Genomic DNA, 20,826 nt, shown 5'->3' on the forward strand with positions numbered 1-20,826 from the left:
GCGGAAATCTGAGAACATTGGAAGAGTTCCAAAGCATTGTTAAACATCAGCGGAATTTCGAAAACAATGGAAGAGTTCCAAAAGCATTGTTAAACATCAGCGGAATTCCAAGAACAATGGAAGAGTTCCAAAGCATTGCTAAACATGAGCGGATTTCCGAGAAAAATGGAAGAGTTCCAAAGCATTGTTAAACATCATCGGAATTCTGAGAACAATGGAAGAGTTGCAATGCATTGTTAAACATTAGCGGAATTCTGAGAACAATGGAAGAGTTCTAAAGCATTTTCACACTTCAGCAGAATTGCGAGAACAATGGAATAGTTCCAAAGCATTGTTAAACTTCAGCGGAATTTCGAGAACAATGGAAGAGTTCCAAAGCATTGTTAAACTACAGCGGAATTCCTTGAACAATGGAAGAGTTGCAATGCATTGTTAAACATTGGCGGAATTCTGAGAACAATGGAAGAATTCCAAAGCATTTTTAAACTTCAGCAGAATTCCGAGAACAATGGAAGAGTTCCAAAGCATTGTTAAACTACAGCGGAATTCCTTGACAATGGAAGAGTTTCAAAGCATTGTTAAACATCAGCGAAATTCCGAGAACAATGGAAGAGCTCCAAAGCATCTTTAAACTTCAGCAGAATTTGGTGAACAATCTAAGAGATCCAAAGGATTGTTAAACATCAGCGGAATTCCGAGAACAATGGAAGAGTTCCAAAGCATTTTTAAACTTCAGCGGAATTCCGAGAACAATGGAAGAGTTCCAAAGCTTTTTTAAACTTCAGCGGAATTCCGAGTACAATGGAAGAGTTCCAAAGCATTTTTAAACATCAGTGGAATTCTGAGAACAATGGAAGAGTTCCAAAGCATTTTTCAACTTCAGCGAAAATCTGAGAACATTGGAAGAGTTCCAAAGCATTGTTAAACATCAGCGGAATTTCGAAAACAATGGAAGAGTTCCAAAAGCATTGTTAAACATCAGCGGAATTCCAAGAACAATGGAAGAGTTCCAAAGCATTGCTAAACATGAGCGGATTTCCGAGAAAAATGGAAGAGTTCCAAAGCATTGTTAAACATCATCGGAATTCTGAGAACAATGGAAGAGTTGCAATGCATTGTTAAACATTAGCGGAATTCTGAGAACAATGGAAGAGTTCTAAAGCATTTTCACACTTCAGCAGAAGTGCGAGAACAATGGAATAGTTTCAAAGCATTGTTAAACTTCAGCGGAATTTCGAGAACAATGGAAGAGTTTCAAAGCATTGTTAAACTACAGCGGAATTCCTTGAACAATGGAAGAGTTGCAATGCATTGTTAAACATTGGCGGAATTCTGAGAATAATGGAAGAATTCCAAAGCATTTTTAAACTTCAGCAGAATTCCGAGAACAATGGAAGAGTTCCAAAGCATTGTTAAACTACAGAGGAATTCCTTGACAATGGAAGAGTTTCAAAGCATTGTTAAACATCAGCGGAATTCCGAGAACAATGGAAGAGCTCCAAAGCATCTTTAAACTTCAGCTGAATTTGGTGAACAATCTAAGAGATCCAAAGGATTGTTAAACATCAGCGGAATTCCGAGAACAATGGAAGAGTTCCAAAGCATTTTTAAACTTCAGCGGAATTCCGAGAACAATGGAAGAGTTCCAAAGCTTTTTTAAACTTCAGCGGAATTCCGAGTACAATGGAAGAGTTCCAAAGCATTTTTAAACATCAGTGGAATTCTGAGAACAATGGAAGAGTTCCAAAGCATTTTTCAACTTCAGCGAAAATCTGAGAACATTGGAAGAGTTCCAAAGCATTGTTAAACATCAGCGGAATTTCGAAAACAATGGAAGAGTTCCAAAAGCATTGTTAAACATCAGCGGAATTCCAAGAACAATGGAAGAGTTCCAAAGCATTGCTAAACATGAGCGGATTTCCGAGAAAAATGGAAGAGTTCCAAAGCATTGTTAAACATCATCGGAATTCTGAGAACAATGGAAGAGTTGCAATGCATTGTTAAACATTAGCGGAATTCTGAGAACAATGGAAGAGTTCTAAAGCATTTTCACACTTCAGCAGAATTGCGAGAACAATGGAAGAGTTCCAAAGCATTGTTAAACTTCAGCGGAAGTTCGAGAAAAATGGAAGAGTTCCAAAGCATTGTTAAACTACAGCAGAATTCCTTGAACAATGGAAGAGTTGCAATGCATTGTTAAACATTAGCGGAATTCTGAGAACAATGGAAGAGTTAGAAATGAAATATTAAACATCAGCGGAATTCTGAGAACAATGGAAGAATTCCAAAGCATTTTTAAACTTCAGCAGAATTCCGAGAACAATGGAAGAGCTCCAAAGCATCTTTAAACTTCAGCAGAATTTGGTGAACAATCTAAGAGATCCAAAGGATTGTAAAACATCAGCGGAATTCCGAGAACAATGGAAGAGTTCCAAAGCATTTTTAAACTTCAGCGGAATTCCGAGAACAATGGAAGAGTTCCAAAGCTTTTTTAAACTTCAGCAGAATTCCGAGAACAATGGAAGAGTTCCGAAGCATTGTTAAACTACACCGGAATTCCTTGAACAATGGAAGAGTTTCAAAGCATTGTTAAACATCAGCGAAATTCCGAGAACAATGGAAGAGCTCCAAAGCATCTTTAAACTTCAGCAGAATTTGGTGAACAATCTAAGAGATCCAAAGGATTGTTAAACATCAGCGGAATTACGAGAACAATGGAAGAGTTCCAAAGCATTTTTAAACTTCAGCAGAATTTGGTGAACAATCTAAGAGATCCAAAGGATTGTAAAACATCAGCGGAATTCCGAGAACAATGGAAGAGTTCCAAATGAAATATTAAACATCAACAGAATTCTGAGAACAATGGAAGAATTCCAAAGCATTTTTAAACTTCAGCAGAATTCCGAGAACAATGGAAGAGTTCCAAAGCATTGTTAAACTACAGCGGAATTCCTTGACAATGGAAGAGTTTCAAAGCATTGTTAAACATCAGCGAAATTCCGAGAACAATGGAAGAGCTCCAAAGCATCTTTAAACTTCAGCAGAATTTGGTGAACAATCTAAGAGATCCAAAGGATTGTTAAACATCAGCGGAATTACGAGAACAATGAAAGAGTTCCAAAGCATTTTTAAACTTCAGCGGAATTCCGAGAACAATGGAAGAGTTCCAAAGCTTTTTTAAACTTCAGCGGAATTCCGAGTACAATGGAAGAGTTCCAAAGCATTTTTAAACATCAGTGGAATTCTGAGAACAATGGAAGAGTTCCAAAGCATTTTTCAACTTCAGCGGAAATCTGAGAACATTGGAAGAGTTCCAAAGCATTGTTAAACATCAGCGGAATTTCGAAAACAATGGAGGAGTTCCAAAAGCATTGTTAAACATCAGCGGAATTCCAAGAACAATGGAAGAGTTCCAAAGCATTGCTAAACATGAGCGGATTTCCGAGAAAAATGGAAGAGTTCCAAAGCATTGTTAAACATCATCGGAATTCTGAGAACAATGGAAGAGTTGCAATGCATTGTTAAACATTAGCGGAATTCTGAGAACAATGGAAGAGTTCTAAAGCATTTTCACACTTCAGCAGAATTGCGAGAACAATGGAATAGTTCCAAAGCATTGTTAAACTTCAGCGGAATTTCGAGAACAATGGAAGAGTTCCAAAGCATTGTTAAACTACAGCGGAATTCCTTGAACAATGGAAGAGTTGCAATGCATTGTTAAACATTGGCGGAATTCTGAGAACAATGGAAGAATTCCAAAGCATTTTTAAACTTCAGCAGAATTCCGAGAACAATGGAAGAGTTCCAAAGCATTGTTAAACTACAGCGGAATTCCTTGACAATGGAAGAGTTTCAAAGCATTGTTAAACATCAGCGAAATTCCGAGAACAATGGAAGAGCTCCAAAGCATCTTTAAACTTCAGCAGAATTTGGTGAACAATCTAAGAGATCCAAAGGATTGTTAAACATCAGCGGAATTCCGAGAACAATGGAAGAGTTCCAAAGCATTTTTAAACTTCAGCGGAATTCCGAGAACAATGGAAGAGTTCCAAAGCTTTTTAAAACTTCAGCGGAATTCCGAGTACAATGGAAGAGTTCCAAAGCATTTTTAAACATCAGTGGAATTCTGAGAACAATGGAAGAGTTCCAAAGCATTTTTCAACTTCAGCGAAAATCTGAGAACATTGGAAGAGTTCCAAAGCATTGTTAAACATCAGCGGAATTTCGAAAACAATGGAAGAGTTCCAAAAGCATTGTTAAACATCAGCGGAATTCCAAGAACAATGGAAGAGTTCCAAAGCATTGCTAAACATGAGCGGATTTCCGAGAAAAATGGAAGAGTTCCAAAGCATTGTTAAACATCATCGGAATTCTGAGAACAATGGAAGAGTTGCAATGCATTGTTAAACATTAGCGGAATTCTGAGAACAATGGAAGAGTTCTAAAGCATTTTCACACTTCAGCAGAAGTGCGAGAACAATGGAATAGTTCCAAAGCATTGTTAAACTTCAGCGGAATTTCGAGAACAATGGAAGAGTTTCAAAGCATTGTTAAACTACAGCGGAATTCCTTGAACAATGGAAGAGTTGCAATGCATTGTTAAACATTGGCGGAATTCTGAGAATAATGGAAGAATTCCAAAGCATTTTTAAACTTCAGCAGAATTCCGAGAACAATGGAAGAGTTCCAAAGCATTGTTAAACTACAGAGGAATTCCTTGACAATGGAAGAGTTTCAAAGCATTGTTAAACATCAGCGGAATTCCGAGAACAATGGAAGAGCTCCAAAGCATCTTTAAACTTCAGCTGAATTTGGTGAACAATCTAAGAGATCCAAAGGATTGTTAAACATCAGCGGAATTCCGAGAACAATGGAAGAGTTCCAAAGCACTTTTAAACTTCAGCAGAATTCCGAGAACAATGGAAGAGTTCCAAAGCTTTTTTAAACTTCAGCGGAATTCCGAGTACAATGGAAGAGTTCCAAAGCATTTTTAAACATCAGCGGAATTCTGAGAACAATGGAAGAATTCCAAAGCATTTTTAAACTTCAGCAGAATTCCGAGAACAATGGAAGAGTTCCAAAGCATTGTTAAACTACAGCGGAATTCCTTGAACAATGGAAGAGTTGCAATGCATTGTTAGACATTAGCGGAATTCTGAGAACAATGGAAGAGTTCCAAATGAAATATTAAACATCAGCGGAATTCTGAGAACAATGGAAGAATTCCAAAGCATTTTTAAACTTCAGCAGAATTCCGAGAACAATGGAAGAGTTCCAAAGCATTGTTAAACTACATCGGAATTCCTTGAACAATGGAAGAGTTTCAAAGCATTGTTAAACATCAGCTGAATTCCGAGAACAATGGAAGAGTTCCAAAGCATCTTTAAACTTCAGCAGAATTTGGTGAACAATCAAAGAGATCCAAAGGATTGTTAAACATCAACGGAATTCCGAGAACAATGGAAGAGTTCCAAAGCTTTTTTAAACTTCAGCGGAATTCCGAGTACAATGGAAGAGTTCCAAAGCATTTTTCATCTTCAGCGGAATTCTGAGAACATTGGAAGAGTTCCAAAGCATTGTTAAACATCAGCGGAATTTTGAAAACAATGGAAGACTTCCAAAAGCATTGTTAAACATCAGCGGAATTCCAAGAACAATGGAAGAGTTCCAAAGCATTGCTAAACATCAGCGGATTTCCGAGAAAAATGGAAGAGTTCCAAAGCATTGTTAAACATCATCGGAATTCTGAGAACAATGGAAGAGTTGCAATGCATTGTTAAACATTAGCGGAATTCTGAGAACAATGGAAGAGTTCTAAAGCATTTTCACACTTCAGCAGAATTGCGAGAACAATGGAAGAGTTCCAAAGCATTGTTAAACTTCAGCGGAAGTTCGAGAAAAATGGAAGAGTTCCAAAGCATTGTTAAACTACAGCAGAATTCCTTGAACAATGGAAGAGTTGCAATGCATTGTTAAACATTAGCGGAATTCTGAGAACAATGGAAGAGTTAGAAATGAAATATTAAACATCAGCGGAATTCTGAGAACAATGGAAGAATTCCAAAGCATTTTTAAACTTCAGCAGAATTCCGAGAACAATGGAAGAGCTCCAAAGCATCTTTAAACTTCAGCAGAATTTGGTGAACAATCTAAGAGATCCAAAGGATTGTAAAACATCAGCGGAATTCCGAGAACAATGGAAGAGTTCCAAAGCATTTTTAAACTTCAGCGGAATTCCGAGAACAATGGAAGAGTTCCAAAGCTTTTTTAAACTTCAGCAGAATTCCGAGAACAATGGAAGAGTTCCGAAGCATTGTTAAACTACACCGGAATTCCTTGAACAATGGAAGAGTTTCAAAGCATTGTTAAACATCAGCGAAATTCCGAGAACAATGGAAGAGCTCCAAAGCATCTTTAAACTTCAGCAGAATTTGGTGAACAATCTAAGAGATCCAAAGGATTGTTAAACATCAGCGGAATTACGATAACAATGGAAGAGTTCCAAAGCATTTTTAAACTTCAGCAGAATTTGGTGAACAATCTAAGAAATCCAAAGGATTGTAAAACATCAGCGGAATTCCGAGAACAATGGAAGAGTTCCAAATGAAATATTAAACATCAACAGAATTCTGAGAACAATGGAAGAATTCCAAAGCATTTTTAAACTTCAGCAGAATTCCGAGAACAATGGAAGAGTTCCAAAGCATTGTTAAACTACAGCGGAATTCCTTGACAATGGAAGAGTTTCAAAGCATTGTTAAACATCAGCGAAATTCCGAGAACAATGGAAGAGCTCCAAAGCATCTTTAAACTTCAGCAGAATTTGGTGAACAATCTAAGAGATCCAAAGGATTGTTAAACATCAGCGGAATTACGAGAACAATGAAAGAGTTCCAAAGCATTTTTAAACTTCAGCGGAATTCCGAGTACAATGGAAGAGTTCCAAAGCATTTTTAAACATCAGTGGAATTCTGAGAACAATGGAAGAGTTCCAAAGCATTTTTCAACTTCAGCGGAAATCTGAGAACATTGGAAGAGTTCCAAAGCATTGTTAAACATCAGCGGAATTTCGAAAACAATGGAAGAGTTCCAAAAGCATTGTTAAACATCAGCGGAATTCCAAGAACAATGGAAGAGTTCCAAAGCATTGCTAAACATGAGCGGATTTCCGAGAAAAATGGAAGAGTTCCAAAGCATTGTTAAACATCATCGGAATTCTGAGAACAATGGAAGAGTTGCAATGCATTGTTAAACATTAGCGGAATTCTGAGAACAATGGAAGAGTTCTAAAGCATTTTCACACTTCAGCAGAATTGCGAGAACAATGGAATAGTTCCAAAGCATTGTTAAACTTCAGCGGAATTTCGAGAACAATGGAAGAGTTCCAAAGCATTGTTAAACTACAGCGGAATTCCTTGAACAATGGAAGAGTTGCAATGCATTGTTAAACATTGGCGGAATTCTGAGAACAATGGAAGAATTCCAAAGCATTTTTAAACTTCAGCAGAATTCCGAGAACAATGGAAGAGTTCCAAAGCATTGTTAAACTACAGCGGAATTCCTTGACAATGGAAGAGTTTCAAAGCATTGTTAAACATCAGCGAAATTCCGAGAACAATGGAAGAGCTCCAAAGCATCTTTAAACTTCAGCAGAATTTGGTGAACAATCTAAGAGATCCAAAGGATTGTTAAACATCAGCGGAATTCCGAGAACAATGGAAGAGTTCCAAAGCATTTTTAAACTTCAGCGGAATTCCGAGAACAATGGAAGAGTTCCAAAGCTTTTTTAAACTTCAGCGGAATTCCGAGTACAATGGAAGAGTTCCAAAGCATTTTTAAACATCAGTGGAATTCTGAGAACAATGGAAGAGTTCCAAAGCATTTTTCAACTTCAGCGAAAATCTGAGAACATTGGAAGAGTTCCAAAGCATTGTTAAACATCAGCGGAATTTCGAAAACAATGGAAGAGTTCCAAAAGCATTGTTAAACATCAGCGGAATTCCAAGAACAATGGAAGAGTTCCAAAGCATTGCTAAACATGAGCGGATTTCCGAGAAAAATGGAAGAGTTCCAAAGCATTGTTAAACATCATCGGAATTCTGAGAACAATGGAAGAGTTGCAATGCATTGTTAAACATTAGCGGAATTCTGAGAACAATGGAAGAGTTCTAAAGCATTTTCACACTTCAGCAGAAGTGCGAGAACAATGGAATAGTTTCAAAGCATTGTTAAACTTCAGCGGAATTTCGAGAACAATGGAAGAGTTTCAAAGCATTGTTAAACTACAGCGGAATTCCTTGAACAATGGAAGAGTTGCAATGCATTGTTAAACATTGGCGGAATTCTGAGAATAATGGAAGAATTCCAAAGCATTTTTAAACTTCAGCAGAATTCCGAGAACAATGGAAGAGTTCCAAAGCATTGTTAAACTACAGAGGAATTCCTTGACAATGGAAGAGTTTCAAAGCATTGTTAAACATCAGCGGAATTCCGAGAACAATGGAAGAGCTCCAAAGCATCTTTAAACTTCAGCTGAATTTGGTGAACAATCTAAGAGATCCAAAGGATTGTTAAACATCAGCGGAATTCCGAGAACAATGGAAGAGTTCCAAAGCACTTTTAAACTTCAGCAGAATTCCGAGAACAATGGAAGAGTTCCAAAGCTTTTTTAAACTTCAGCGGAATTCCGAGTACAATGGAAGAGTTCCAAAGCATTTTTAAACATCAGCGGAATTCTGAGAACAATGGAAGAATTCCAAAGCATTTTTAAACTTCAGCAGAATTCCGAGAACAATGGAAGAGTTCCAAAGCATTGTTAAACTACAGCGGAATTCCTTGAACAATGGAAGAGTTGCAATGCATTGTTAAACATTAGCGGAATTCTGAGAACAATGGAAGAGTTCCAAATGAAATATTAAACATCAGCGGAATTCTGAGAACAATGGAAGAATTCCAAAGCATTTTTAAACTTCAGCAGAATTCCGAGAACAATGGAAGAGTTCCAAAGCATTGTTAAACTACATCGGAATTCCTTGAACAATGGAAGAGTTTCAAAGCATTGTTAAACATCAGCTGAATTCCGAGAACAATGGAAGAGTTCCAAAGCATCTTTAAACTTCAGCAGAATTTGGTGAACAATCTAAGAGATCCAAAGGATTGTTAAACATCAACGGAATTCCGAGAACAATGGAAGAGTTCCAAAGCTTTTTTAAACTTCAGCGGAATTCCGAGTACAATGGATGAGTTCCAAAGCATTTTTCATCTTCAGCGGATTTCTGAGAACATTTTAAGAGTTCCAAAGCATTGTTAAACATCAGCGGAATTTTGAAAACAATGGAAGACTTCCAAAAGCATTGTTAAACATCAGCGGAATTCCAAGAACAATGGAAGAGTTCCAAAGCATTGCTAAACATCAGCGGATTTCCGAGAAAAATGGAAGAGTTCCAAAGCATTGTTAAACATCATCGGAATTCTGAGAACAATGGAAGAGTTGCAATGCATTGTTAAACATTAGCGGAATTCTGAGAACAATGGAAGAGTTCTAAAGCATTTTCACACTTCAGCAGAATTGCGAGAACAATGGAAGAGTTCCAAAGCATTGTTAAACTTCAGCGGAAGTTCGAGAAAAATGGAAGAGTTCCAAAGCATTGTTAAACTACAGCAGAATTCCTTGAACAATGGAAGAGTTGCAATGCATTGTTAAACATTAGCGGAATTCTGAGAACAATGGAAGAGTTAGAAATGAAATATTAAACATCAGCGGAATTCTGAGAACAATGGAAGAATTCCAAAGCATTTTTAAACTTCAGCAGAATTCCGAGAACAATGGAAGAGCTCCAAAGCATCTTTAAACTTCAGCAGAATTTGGTGAACAATCTAAGAGATCCAAAGGATTGTAAAACATCAGCGGAATTCTGAGAACAATGGAAGAGTTCCAAAGCATTTTTAAACTTCAGCGGAATTCCGAGAACAATGGAAGAGTTCCAAAGCTTTTTTAAACTTCAGCAGAATTCCGAGAAGAATGGAAGAGTTCCAAAGCATTGTTAAACTACACCGGAATTCCTTGAACAATGGAAGAGTTTCAAAGCATTGTTAAACATCAGCGGAATTCCGAGAACAATGGAAGAGTTCCAAAGCATCTTTAAACTTCAGCAGAATTTGGTGAACAATCTAAGAGATCCAAAGGATTGTTAAACATCAGCGGAATTCCGAGAACAATGGAAGAGTTCCAAAGCATTTTTAAACTTCAGCGGAATTCCGAGAACAATGGAAGAGTTCCAAAGCTTTTTTAAACTTCAGCGGCATTCCGAGTAGAATGGAATAGTTCCAAAGCATTTTTAAACATCAGTGGAATTCTGAGAACATTGGAAGAGTTCCAAAGCATTTTTCAACTTCAGCAGAATTCTGAGAACACTGGAAGAGTTCCAAAGCATTGTTAAACATCAGCGGAATTTCAAAAACAATGGAAGAGTTCCAAAAGCATTGTTAAACATCAGCGGAATTCCAAGAACAATGGAAGAGTTCCAAAGCATTGATAAACATCAGCGGATTTCCGAGAAAAATAGAAGAGTTCCAAAGCATTGTTAAACATTATCGGAATTCTGAGAACAATGGAAGAGTTGCAATGCATTGTTAAACATTAGCGGAATTCTGAGAACAATGGAAGAGTTCTAAAGCATTTTCACACTTCAGCAGAATTGTGAGAACAATGGAATAGTTCCAAAGCATTGTTAAACTTCAGCGGAATTTCGAGAACAATGGAAGAGTTCCAAAGCATTGTTAAACTACAGCGGAATTCCTTGAACAATGGAAGAGTTGCAATGCATTGTTAAACATTAGCGGAATTCTGAGAACAATGGAAGAATTCCATAGCATTTTTAAACTTCAGCAGAATTCCGAGAACAATGGAAGAGTTCCAAAGCATTGTTAAACTACAGCGGAATTCCTTGAACATTGGAAGAGTTTCAAAGCATTGTTAAACATGAGCGGATTTCCGAGAAAAATGGAAGAGTTCCAAAGCATTGTTAAACATCATCGGAATTCTGAGAACAATGGAAGAGTTGCAATGCATTGTTAAACATTAGCGGAATTCTGAGAACATTGGAAGAGTTCTAAAGCATGTTCACACTTCAGCAGAATTCCGAGAACAATGGAAGAGTTCCAAAGCATTGTTAAACTTCAGCGGAATTTCTAGAACAATGGATGAATTCCAAAGCATTGTTAAACTACAGCGGAATTCCTTGAACAATGGAAGAGTTGTAATGCATTGTTAAACATTAGCGGAATACTGAGAACAATGGAAGAGTTCCAAATGAAATATTAAACATCAGCGGAATTCTGAGAACAAAGGAAGAGTTCCAAAGCATTTTTAAACTTCAGCAGAATTCCGAGAACAATGGAAGAGTTCCAAAGCATTGTTAAACTTCACCGGAATTCCTTGAACAATGGAAGAGTTTCAAAGCATTGTTAAACATCAGCGGAATTCCGAGAACAATGGAAGAGTTCCAAAGCATCTTTAAACTTCAGCAGAATTTGGTGAACAATCTAAGAGATCCAAAGGATTGTTAAACATCAGCGGAATTCCGAGAACAATGGAAGAGTTCCAAAGCATTTTTAAACTTCAGCGGAATTCCGAGAACAATGGAAGAGTTCCAAAGCTTTTTTAAACTTCAGCGGCATTCCAAATAGAATGGAAGAGTTCCAAAGCATTTTTAAACATCAGTGGAAATCTGAGAACAATGGAAGAGTTCCAAAGCATTTTTCAACTTCACCAGAATTCTGAGAACATTGGAAGAGTTCCAAAGCATTGTTAAACATCAGCGGAATTTCAAAAACAATTGAAGAGTTCCAAAAGCATTGTTAAACATCAGCGGAAATCCAAGAACAATGGAAGAGTTCCAAAGCATTGCTAAACATCAGCGGAATTCCGAGAACAATAGAAGAGTTCCAAAGCATTGTTAAACATCATCGGAATTCTGAGAACAATGGAAGAGTTGCAATGCATTGTTAAACATTAGTGGAATTCTGAGAACAATGGAAGAGTTCTAAAGCATTTTCACACTTCAGCAGAATTGTGAGAATAATGGAATAGTTCCAAAGCATTGTTAAACTTCAGCGGAATTTCGAGAACAATGGAAGAGTTCCAAAGCATTGTTAAACTACAGCGGAATTCCTTGAACAATGGAAGAGTTGCAATGCATTGTTAAACTTTAGCGGAATTCTGAGAACAATGGAAGAATTCCATAGCATTTTTAAACTTCAGCAGAATTCCGAGAACAATGGAAGAGTTCCAAAGCATTGTTAAACTACAGAGGAATTCCTTGACAATGGAAGAGTTTCAAAGCATTGTTAAACATCAGCGGAATTCCGAGAACAATAGAAGAGCTCCAAAGCATCTTTAAACTTCAGCAGAATTTGGTGAACAATCTAGGAGATCCAAAGGATTGTTAAACATCAGCGGAATTCTGAGAAAAATGGAAGAGTTCCAAAGCACTTTTAAACTTCAGCAGAATTCCGAGAACAATGGAAGAGTTCCAAAGCTTTTTTAAACTTCAGCGGAATTCCGAGTACAATGGAAGAGTTCCAAAGCATTTTTAAACATCAGCGGAATTCTGAGAACAATGGAAGAGTTCCAAATGAAATATTAAACATCAGCGGAATTCTGAGAACAATGGAAGAATTCCAAAGCATTTTTAAACTTCAGCAGAATTCCGAGAACAATGGAAGAGTTCCAAAGCATTGTTAAACTACATCGGAATTCCTTGAACAATGGAAGAGTTTCAAAGCATTGTTAAACATCAGCTGAATTCCGAGAACAATGGAAGAGTTCCAAAGCATCTTTAAACTTCAGCAGAATTTGGTGAACAATCAAAGAGATCCAAAGGATTGTTAAACATCAACGGAATTCCGAGAACAATGGAAGAGTTCCAAAGCTTTTTTAAACTTCAGCGGAATTCCGAGTACAATGGAAGAGTTCCAAAGCATTTTTCATCTTCAGCGGAATTCTGAGAACATTGGAAGAGTTCCAAAGCATTGTTAAACATCAGCGGAATTTTGAAAACAATGGAAGACTTCCAAAAGCATTGTTAAACATCAGCGGAATTCCAAGAACAATGGAAGAGTTCCAAAGCATTGCTAAACATCAGCGGATTTCCGAGAAAAATGGAAGAGTTCCAAAGCATTGTTAAACATCATCGGAATTCTGAGAACAATGGAAGAGTTGCAATGCATTGTTAAACATTAGCGGAATTCTGAGAACAATGGAAGAGTTCTAAAGCATTTTCACACTTCAGCAGAATTGCGAGAACAATGGAAGAGTTCCAAAGCATTGTTAAACTTCAGCGGAAGTTCGAGAAAAATGGAAGAGTTCCAAAGCATTGTTAAACTACAGCAGAATTCCTTGAACAATGGAAGAGTTGCAATGCATTGTTAAACATTAGCGGAATTCTGAGAACAATGGAAGAGTTAGAAATGAAATATTAAACATCAGCGGAATTCTGAGAACAATGGAAGAATTCCAAAGCATTTTTAAACTTCAGCAGAATTCCGAGAACAATGGAAGAGCTCCAAAGCATCTTTAAACTTCAGCAGAATTTGGTGAACAATCTAAGAGATCCAAAGGATTGTAAAACATCAGCGGAATTCCGAGAACAATGGAAGAGTTCCAAAGCATTTTTAAACTTCAGCGGAATTCCGAGAACAATGGAAGAGTTCCAAAGCTTTTTTAAACTTCAGCAGAATTCCGAGAACAATGGAAGAGTTCCGAAGCATTGTTAAACTACACCGGAATTCCTTGAACAATGGAAGAGTTTCAAAGCATTGTTAAACATCAGCGAAATTCCGAGAACAATGGAAGAGCTCCAAAGCATCTTTAAACTTCAGCAGAATTTGGTGAACAATCTAAGAGATCCAAAGGATTGTTAAACATCAGCGGAATTACGATAACAATGGAAGAGTTCCAAAGCATTTTTAAACTTCAGCAGAATTTGGTGAACAATCTAAGAAATCCAAAGGATTGTAAAACATCAGCGGAATTCCGAGAACAATGGAAGAGTTCCAAATGAAATATTAAACATCAACAGAATTCTGAGAACAATGGAAGAATTCCAAAGCATTTTTAAACTTCAGCAGAATTCCGAGAACAATGGAAGAGTTCCAAAGCATTGTTAAACTACAGCGGAATTCCTTGACAATGGAAGAGTTTCAAAGCATTGTTAAACATCAGCGAAATTCCGAGAACAATGGAAGAGCTCCAAAGCATCTTTAAACTTCAGCAGAATTTGGTGAACAATCTAAGAGATCCAAAGGATTGTTAAACATCAGCGGAATTACGAGAACAATGAAAGAGTTCCAAAGCATTTTTAAACTTCAGCGGAATTCCGAGTACAATGGAAGAGTTCCAAAGCATTTTTAAACATCAGTGGAATTCTGAGAACAATGGAAGAGTTCCAAAGCATTTTTCAACTTCAGCGGAAATCTGAGAACATTGGAAGAGTTCCAAAGCATTGTTAAACATCAGCGGAATTTCGAAAACAATGGAAGAGTTCCAAAAGCATTGTTAAACATCAGCGGAATTCCAAGAACAATGGAAGAGTTCCAAAGCATTGCTAAACATGAGCGGATTTCCGAGAAAAATGGAAGAGTTCCAAAGCATTGTTAAACATCATCGGAATTCTGAGAACAATGGAAGAGTTGCAATGCATTGTTAAACATTAGCGGAATTCTGAGAACAATGGAAGAGTTCTAAAGCATTTTCACACTTCAGCAGAATTGCGAGAACAATGGAATAGTTCCAAAGCATTGTTAAACTTCAGCGGAATTTCGAGAACAATGGAAGAGTTCCAAAGCATTGTTAAACTACAGCGGAATTCCTTGAACAATGGAAGAGTTGCAATGCATTGTTAAACATTGGCGGAATTCTGAGAACAATGGAAGAATTCCAAAGCATTTTTAAACTTCAGCAGAATTCCGAGAACAATGGAAGAGTTCCAAAGCATTGTTAAACTACAGCGGAATTCCTTGACAATGGAAGAGTTTCAAAGCATTGTTAAACATCAGCGAAATTCCGAGAACAATGGAAGAGCTCCAAAGCATCTTTAAACTTCAGCAGAATTTGGTGAACAATCTAAGAGATCCAAAGGATTGTTAAACATCAGCGGAATTCCGAGAACAATGGAAGAGTTCCAAAGCATTTTTAAACTTCAGCGGAATTCCGAGAACAATGGAAGAGTTCCAAAGCTTTTTTAAACTTCAGCGGAATTCCGAGTACAATGGAAGAGTTCCAAAGCATTTTTAAACATCAGTGGAATTCTGAGAACAATGGAAGAGTTCCAAAGCATTTTTCAACTTCAGCGAAAATCTGAGAACATTGGAAGAGTTCCAAAGCATTGTTAAACATCAGCGGAATTTCGAAAACAATGGAAGAGTTCCAAAAGCATTGTTAAACATCAGCGGAATTCCAAGAACAATGGAAGAGTTCCAAAGCATTGCTAAACATGAGCGGATTTCCGAGAAAAATGGAAGAGTTCCAAAGCATTGTTAAACATCATCGGAATTCTGAGAACAATGGAAGAGTTGCAATGCATTGTTAAACATTAGCGGAATTCTGAGAACAATGGAAGAGTTCTAAAGCATTTTCACACTTCAGCAGAAGTGCGAGAACAATGGAATAGTTTCAAAGCATTGTTAAACTTCAGCGGAATTTCGAGAACAATGGAAGAGTTTCAAAGCATTGTTAAACTACAGCGGAATTCCTTGAACAATGGAAGAGTTGCAATGCATTGTTAAACATTGGCGGAATTCTGAGAATAATGGAAGAATTCCAAAGCATTTTTAAACTTCAGCAGAATTCCGAGAACAATGGAAGAGTTCCAAAGCATTGTTAAACTACAGAGGAATTCCTTGACAATGGAAGAGTTTCAAAGCATTGTTAAACATCAGCGGAATTCCGAGAACAATGGAAGAGCTCCAAAGCATCTTTAAACTTCAGCTGAATTTGGTGAACAATCTAAGAGATCCAAAGGATTGTTAAACATCAGCGGAATTCCGAGAACAATGGAAGAGTTCCAAAGCACTTTTAAACTTCAGCAGAATTCCGAGAACAATGGAAGAGTTCCAAAGCTTTTTTAAACTTCAGCGGAATTCCGAGTACAATGGAAGAGTTCCAAAGCATTTTTAAACATCAGCGGAATTCTGAGAACAATGGAAGAATTCCAAAGCATTTTTAAACTTCAGCAGAATTCCGAGAACAATGGAAGAGTTCCAAAGCATTGTTAAACTACAGCGGAATTCCTTGAACAATGGAAGAGTTGCAATGCATTGTTAAACATTAGCGGAATTCTGAGAACAATGGAAGAGTTCCAAATGAAATATTAAACATCAGCGGAATTCTGAGAACAATGGAAGAATTCCAAAGCATTTTTAAACTTCAGCAGAATTCCGAGAACAATGGAAGAGTTCCAAAGCATTGTTAAACTACATCGGAATTCCTTGAACAATGGAAGAGTTTCAAAGCATTGTTAAACATCAGCTGAATTCCGAGAACAATGGAAGAGTTCCAAAGCATCTTTAAACTTCAGCAGAATTTGGTGAACAATCTAAGAGATCCAAAGGATTGTTAAACATCAACGGAATTCCGAGAACAATGGAAGAGTTCCAAAGCTTTTTTAAACTTCAGCGGAATTCCGAGTACAATGGATGAGTTCCAAAGCATTTTTCATCTTCAGCGGATTTCTGAGAACATTTTAAGAGTTCCAAAGCATTGTTAAACATCAGCGGAATTTTGAAAACAATGGAAGACTTCCAAAAGCATTGTTAAACATCAGCGGAATTCCAAGAACAATGGAAGAGTTCCAAAGCATTGCTAAACATCAGCGGATTTCCGAGAAAAATGGAAGAGTTCCAAAGCATTGTTAAACATCATCGGAATTCTGAGAACAATGGAAGAGTTGCAATGCATTGTTAAACATTAGCGGAATTCTGAGAACAATGGAAGAGTTCTAAAGCATTTTCACACTTCAGCAGAATTGCGAGAACAATGGAAGAGTTCCAAAGCATTGTTAAACTTCAGCGGAAGTTCGAGAAAAATGGAAGAGTTCCAAAGCATTGTTAAACTACAGCAGAATTCCTTGAACAATGGAAGAGTTGCAATGCATTGTTAAACATTAGCGGAATTCTGAGAACAATGGAAGAGTTAGAAATGAAATATTAAACATCAGCGGAATTCTGAGAACAATGGAAGAATTCCAAAGCATTTTTAAACTTCAGCAGAATTCCGAGAACAATGGAAGAGCTCCAAAGCATCTTTAAACTTCAGCAGAATTTGGTGAACAATCTAAGAGATCCAAAGGATTGTAAAACATCAGCGGAATTCTGAGAACAATGGAAGAGTTCCAAAGCATTTTTAAACTTCAGCGGAATTCCGAGAACAATGGAAGAGTTCCAAAGCTTTTTTAAACTTCAGCAGAATTCCGAGAAGAATGGAAGAGTTCCAAAGCATTGTTAAACTACACCGGAATTCCTTGAACAATGGAAGAGTTTCAAAGCATTGTTAAACATCAGCGGAATTCCGAGAACAATGGAAGAGTTCCAAAGCATCTTTAAACTTCAGCAGAATTTGGTGAACAATCTAAGAGATCCAAAGGATTGTTAAACATCAGCGGAATTCCGAGAACAATGGAAGAGTTCCAAAGCATTTTTAAACTTCAGCGGAATTCCGAGAACAATGGAAGAGTTCCAAAGCTTTTTTAAACTTCAGCGGCATTCCGAGTAGAATGGAATAGTTCCAAAGCATTTTTAAACATCAGTGGAATTCTGAGAACATTGGAAGAGTTCCAAAGCATTTTTCAACTTCAGCAGAATTCTGAGAACACTGGAAGAGTTCCAAAGCATTGTTAAACATCAGCGGAATTTCAAAAACAATGGAAGAGTTCCAAAAGCATTGTTAAACATCAGCGGAATTCCAAGAACAATGGAAGAGTTCCAAAGCATTGATAAACATCAGCGGATTTCCGAGAAAAATAGAAGAGTTCCAAAGCATTGTTAAACATTATCGGAATTCTGAGAACAATGGAAGAGTTGCAATGCATTGTTAAACATTAGCGGAATTCTGAGAACAATGGAAGAGTTCTAAAGCATTTTCACACTTCAGCAGAATTGTGAGAACAATGGAATAGTTCCAAAGCATTGTTAAACTTCAGCGGAATTTCGAGAACAATGGAAGAGTTCCAAAGCATTGTTAAACTACAGCGGAATTCCTTGAACAATGGAAGAGTTGCAATGCATTGTTAAACATTAGCGGAATTCTGAGAACAATGGAAGAATTCCATAGCATTTTTAAACTTCAGCAGAATTCCGAGAACAATGGAAGAGTTCCAAAGCATTGTTAAACTACAGCGGAATTCCTTGAACATTGGAAGAGTTTCAAAGCATTGTTAAACATGAGCGGATTTCCGAGAAAAATGGAAGAGTTCCAAAGCATTGTTAAACATCATCGGAATTCTGAGAACAATGGAAGAGTTGCAATGCATTGTTAAACATTAGCGGAATTCTGAGAACATTGGAAGAGTTCTAAAGCATGTTCACACTTCAGCAGAATTCCGAGAACAATGGAAGAGTTCCAAAGCATTGTTAAACTTCAGCGGAATTTCTAGAACAATGGATGAATTCCAAAGCATTGTTAAACTACAGCGGAATTCCTTGAACAATGGAAGAGTTGTAATGCATTGTTAAACATTAGCGGAATACTGAGAACAATGGAAGAGTTCCAAATGAAATATTAAACATCAGCGGAATTCTGAGAACAAAGGAAGAGTTCCAAAGCATTTTTAAACTTCAGCAGAATTCCGAGAACAATGGAAGAGTTCCAAAGCATTGTTAAACTTCACCGGAATTCCTTGAACAATGGAAGAGTTTCAAAGCATTGTTAAACATCAGCGGAATTCCGAGAACAATGGAAGAGTTCCAAAGCATCTTTAAACTTCAGCAGAATTTGGTGAACAATCTAAGAGATCCAAAGGATTGTTAAACATCAGCGGAATTCCGAGAACAATGGAAGAGTTCCAAAGCATTTTTAAACTTCAGCGGAATTCCGAGAACAATGGAAGAGTTCCAAAGCTTTTTTAAACTTCAGCGGCATTCCGAGTAGAATGGAAGAGTTCCAAAGCATTTTTAAACATCAGTGGAAATCTGAGAACAATGGAAGAGTTCCAAAGCATTTTTCAACTTCACCAGAATTCTGAGAACATTGGAAGAGTTCCAAAGCATTGTTAAACATCAGCGGAATTTCAAAAACAATTGAAGAGTTCCAAAAGCATTGTTAAACATCAGCGGAAATCCAAGAACAATGGAAGAGTTCCAAAGCATTGCTAAACATCAGCGGAATTCCGAGAACAATAGAAGAGTTCCAAAGCATTGTTAAACATCATCGGAATTCTGAGAACAATGGAAGAGTTGCAATGCATTGTTAAACATTAGTGGAATTCTGAGAACAATGGAAGAGTTCTAAAGCATTTTCACACTTCAGCAGAATTGTGAGAATAATGGAATAGTTCCAAAGCATTGTTAAACTTCAGCGGAATTTCGAGAACAATGGAAGAGTTCCAAAGCATTGTTAAACTACAGCGGAATTCCTTGAACAATGGAAGAGTTGCAATGCATTGTTAAACTTTAGCGGAATTCTGAGAACAATGGAAGAATTCCATAGCATTTTTAAACTTCAGCAGAATTCCGAGAACAATGGAAGAGTTCCAAAGCATTGTTAAACTACAGAGGAATTCCTTGACAATGGAAGAGTTTCAAAGCATTGTTAAACATCAGCGGAATTCCGAGAACAATAGAAGAGCTCCAAAGCATCTTTAAACTTCAGCAGAATTTGGTGAACAATCTAGGAGATCCAAAGGATTGTTAAACATCAGCGGAATTCTGAGAACAATGGAAGAGTTCCAAAGCACTTTTAAACTTCAGCAGAATTCCGAGAACAATGGAAGAGTTCCAAAGCTTTTTTAAACTTCAGCGGAATTCCGAGTACAATGGAAGAGTTCCAAAGCATTTTTAAACATCAGCGGAATTCTGAGAACAATGGAAGAGTTCCAAAGCATTGTTAAACTACAGCGGAATTCCTTGAACAATGGAAGAGTTGCAATGCATTGTTAAACATTAGCGGAATTCTGAGAACAATGGAAGAGTTCCAAATGAAATATTAAACATCAGCGGAATTCTGAGAACAATGGAAGAGTTCCAAAGCTTTTTTAAACTTCAGCGGAATTCCGAGTACAATGGAAGAGTTCCAAAGCATTTTTAAACATCAGCGGAATTCTGAGAACAATGGAAGAGTTTCAAAGCATTGTTAAACTACAGCGGAATTCCTTGAACAATGGAAGAGTTTCAAAGCATTGTTAAACATCAGCTGAATTCCGAGAAAAATAGAAGAGTTCCAAAGCATTGTTAAACATCATCGGAATTCTAAGAACAATGGAAGAGTTGCAATGCATTGTTAAACATTAGTGGAATTCTGAGAACAATGGAAGAGTTCTAAAGCATTTCCACACTTCCGCAGAATTGTGAGAACAATGGAATAGTTCCAAAGCATTGTTAAACTTCAGCGGAATTTCGAGAACAATGGAAGAGTTCCAAAGCATTGTTAAACTACAGCGGAATTCCTTGAACAATGGAAGAGTTGCAATGCATTGTTAAACATTAGCGGAATTCTGAGAACAATGGAAGAGTTCCAAATGAAATATTAAACATCAACGGAATTCTGAGAACAAAGGAAGAGTTCCAAAGCATTTTTAAACTTCAGCAGAATTCCGAGAACAATGGAAGAGTTCC

Source organism: Phyllobates terribilis, unplaced genomic scaffold (genome assembly GCF_046119375.1).
Source record: "Phyllobates terribilis strain yellow unplaced genomic scaffold, ASM4611937v1 Scaffold_1__5_contigs__length_1240528914, whole genome shotgun sequence".
NCBI classification, from domain to species: Eukaryota; Metazoa; Chordata; class Amphibia; order Anura; family Dendrobatidae; genus Phyllobates; species Phyllobates terribilis.